Genomic DNA, 4446 nt, shown 5'->3' with positions numbered 1-4446 from the left:
GGGTCAGGGTTGTAAGAGGTTTCGCTATGCGGGAGAAGTTCTGAATGAACCTGCGATAGTAGCCAGCGAGACCTAGAAATTGATGAATTTCTGTAGGTGTCTTCGATACTGACCAGTTCTCAATGGCCTTGATTTTGGAAGGGTCCACGTGTATTCCTTCTTCGCTAACAACATGGCCCAAGAATTCGACTCGTCGTATCCAAAATTCGCACTTGGAGAACTTCGTATAGAGCTTCTCTGCTCACAATGTTTCTAAGACTCTACGGAGATGTTGACTATGTTCCTCCTTACTTTGAGAGTAGGTGAGTATCTCATCAATGAAGACGATGACGAACTGATCCAAGTAAGGACGACACACCCTATTCATCAGATCCATGAATATTGCTGGCACGTTAGTTAATCCGAACGGCATCACTACAAACTCGTAGTGTCCATAACGAGTTCGGAAGGCTTTCTTGGGAACATCCTCCTCTAACACTCGTAGTTGGTGATATCCGGATCGTAGATCTATCTTCGAGAAGTACTTGGCTCCTTGAAGTTGATCAAATAAATCGTCAATGCGGGGTAAGGGATAACGATTTTTAATGGTAAGCTTGTTGGGTTCCCTGTAGTCGATGCACATATGAAACGATCCATCTTTCTTCTTGACGAACAAGACCGGTTGTCCCCACAGTGAGAAGCTTGGCCTAATAAATCCCTTCTTGAGAAGTTCGTTGAGTTGACTGGAAAGTTCCTGCATCTCTGCCGGTGCCAGACGATAAGGTGATTTGGCTACTGGGGTGGCCCCCGGCACTAAGTCGATTCTGAACTCGACTTGGCGTTGTGGTGGTAATCCTGGGAGTTCTTCTGGAAATACGTCGGGAAAGTCGCGTACTCCCGGGATGTTATGAATGTCTTTCACTTCTTGACTCATATCGACGACGTGTGCGAGGAATGCATGATATTCCTTTCGTAAGCACTTATGGGCTTGGATGCACGAAATGATGCAAAGGCTCGTACTAGGTTTGTCGCCATAGATAACTAAGGTTTCGTTGTTAGGAAGGTTAAGACGAACTGCTTTTTCAAAGCACATGATGTCGGCACAAAGAAGACTCAACCAATCCATGCCGATGATAACGTCGAAACATTTAATTGGGACCGACATGAGGTCTATCTTGAAAGTATGGCCATCTAAATTTAAAGTACAACCTACGTATACGCAATTAGTACTTTCCGTTTTCCCGTTTGCCATTTCTACCGTGAATGAATTATCTAATGCACATGGTTTTTGTTTAAGTAGGTGTGCAAATTTATGACTTACGAAACTTTTCTCTGCTCCACTATCGAAAAGTATGCAAGCATATGAGTTATCGAGGAGAAACGTACCCGTAACTATCGTAGGATCAGCTACCGCTTCCTCGTGGCCCATGGCCATAACTCTTCCTACTCGTCCAGCCATCTCCGCCTTAGGGCAGTTCCTCTTGTAGTGGCCCACCTCGCCACAACCGTAGCAAGCTTGGCCCACACCGGCGTTAGGAACTTGGGCGGTCTGCGCTGCTGGAACCTTGCAGAAATGGGCTGTACGCCCCTTCCTGTTGCAGTTAGAGCACTGCATGTCCTTGCAAGGTCCGTGGTGGTGGAAGTTGCATTTGTTTCACTTCGGGAGAGTTCCAGTATAAGTTCTTGCTGGTAAGGGGTTCGCAGGGACAATGGGAGTTACCGTGGCAACATTGATTGCCACAAGTTGTTGTCTCTTGGAGGATTCTTGCGAAGCCCCTCTTTTCCTCTTGTTCCACCCCTTCTTATTGTTGTTGTCCCTTTGTGGCTGGGTGTGGGGATTGTTGGGTTCCGGTGTTTCCCATGGTCTATGAGAGACTATGCCAGCTCCTTGGCACTATCAAAAGTGACAGGCTTCGAAGCTAACACACTTGACTGGATCTGGGGAGACAGTCCCCATATATATCTCTCTATCTTCTTCATTTCGAGAGCAACTATATCAGGGCATAGGATTGCCAGATCACAGAACCTATTTGTGTAGGTTGATATGTTGGATCCAACCATTTGTAGACCCCAGAGTTCCTGTTCGAGTTTTTGTATTTCACCTCGAGGACAGTACTCTCTCATCAGCATGGCCTTCAAGTGTTCTCAGCTGATGGAATTTGCCACCACTATAGTCAGAGACTTAACATGGCCATTCCACCATGTTAGTGCTCTGTCAGAGAAGGTACTTGCAAACTTGACCTTGTTGCCCTCCGGGCAAGCACAAATTTCAAAGACTGCTTCCGTCTTTTCAATCCATTGTCTTAACACTATAACCCCACCAGTTCCATTGAAGTTTCGGGGTTTGGCGTTCGTGAAGTCCTTGTAGGTGCATTCCTAAGGATGTCCATGGCTTTCACCGTGGTTTGAGGGATGTGCACCTGTTCCCGATCCGCTAGGGACAGGAGCATTGATGGCTGACACAACAGCTACTACTGCTGCTATGAAGGCTGCCTGGAACATAGTGGCATCGAAAGGAGAAGGTGGTTGAGGAGGTGGTATCGGCGTTTCTTTACTTGGGTTACGCCTGGGATTCCTGCGTGGTGGTGTCTTTAACTATACTTTTAAAAGATGGCGACATGGATAAGGATAATTGAATAATGAGAGTGACTCATGGACTAACTCTTCATAGTCTAACAACACAATGAATAATATGATTTGAATGACGAAGAAAGAATTTGGATAATAATAATTTCCGTATGATTAGATATCTGTCAATAATACTAGAATTATAGATGTAACAAGTTTGGGAAAAATGGCCTAGAAGTAGGCCTTACATCAACCAAGATGGGAAAATTTTGACAGGACTACGACTAGATCAAGACCTAACGGTCTAAGATTTACAAAGATAGGAAATTAGACCAAAGTTTTTACATAACTAGGTTATATCCAAAATATGCGTCGTTGAGATTCTATCGGCAACGAGAACTACTACCATGAGTCCTTGATCCCGACAGTAGGCGTTCTATGTCCCTCATACGCCTGTCAGCTCTTGCTTGCTGAGCTCGAAGTTCCCTGACCTCAGCTTGGGTTTCAGCAAGTTCTCTCTGTAGAGCTGCATTGCGGACCAGAGTCCTTTCATGAGCAGACTCTAGTTGGCGAATGCAGACTGTGTTAACGCTAGAGTTGGCATCGATCTCCAAGACTCAATTGATAGTTGATTGACCCAGTATCATGTTCCTAGAAATCCTACGAACCATGATGGGTAGGACCCTGTTAGCAGAACCTCCCTCTGTGAGGTTGTAGAAGCTTCTGTCTCCATTGTATGGGATAGGTTGACCCTGTTCCTGGCTCCATGTATTCAAGTTTGTGGCCCACAGGGGCGTGGGTCCTTGAAATGCAGGACGGGGGTTCAGGTTTGGGTTTTGAGCAGCTGGAGGTAGGTTGTTGACTTCAGGATCTAAGTCAGAACTATTAGAAAAACTCTCAGCATGGTGATCATCCAAAGGGATTGGGTGAGCATCTTCTGGTTCTTCCTCTAGCCATCCAGCGTTGCCTTGGTTTGGGAAATACGGGTCGCCGTGGTGAAATCCGGCCATTAAAATATACGCGAGAAAAGGGATATAAGAAATAACTAAATAGACGAACTGACTAAGATAATTACAGTAAGACCAAATACCCCTATGGTATTTCTTTATGGTTGTGTTGGTAAGTTTTTAGACTTGTTGCCACATCACAACCATTCCTGGGCATGTGCTAATCACTCCTTGGACTAGCATAGTTGATCAGGATATGTCATTTCCAGGACTGACCATATATCCCCAGGCTTACTTGTCATATTCAACAATCGTAATACTTTTGTTCTTATCGTTGTGACACTTATTTTAGTATGAATGCAGGCACGTATACTTACTTAAATATTTTATTATTTAAAAGTATAAACTCTTAGACAGAGCGTTTTAATCCCAATGTATTTATAGTTAGTGTATCTTTTATGGGTTAATACATGTGTGTTTTTTAACAATAACATGACACCAAAATATGAAATCAAAATAAAAGACGAGTCTTGTCTATGCTCCGTCTTCTCAAAAACCTGGCCATCGTACCTGTCTACTGGTGACCTGAGAATACAAGTTATTTTGGAAACCGAGTATCAGCATAAAGCTGGTGAATTCATAAGTATTTAAGTGTCATTATCTTGTTTTGGAAACTGTTATGAATGCCATGTATATCTTTGAATGAAACAATTGATATAAGTATGAAAACCCTAGAAAATCCCATATTTCCTACTAGTATAAAATGTAGTCTTCTACCAAGACCCGAATGTTTTGAAGTAGTGTCCTACCAGGACATGTATGTTTTGCTATAATAATGATAGTTTTTCCCTCTTTTTGACTATTACTAACAGATCTTAGTCTAACTCATCGTTTATGTGAATGTATCACAAAATAAAGTAATAGGAAAAATATAGTCATGTAAGTGTTATCC

This window comes from Lactuca sativa, chromosome 2 (assembly GCF_002870075.4).
Source record: "Lactuca sativa cultivar Salinas chromosome 2, Lsat_Salinas_v11, whole genome shotgun sequence".
NCBI classification, from domain to species: Eukaryota; Viridiplantae; Streptophyta; class Magnoliopsida; order Asterales; family Asteraceae; genus Lactuca; species Lactuca sativa.
The sequence above is the reverse complement of the archived record's forward strand: the minus strand, read 5'-3'. Positions refer to the sequence as shown.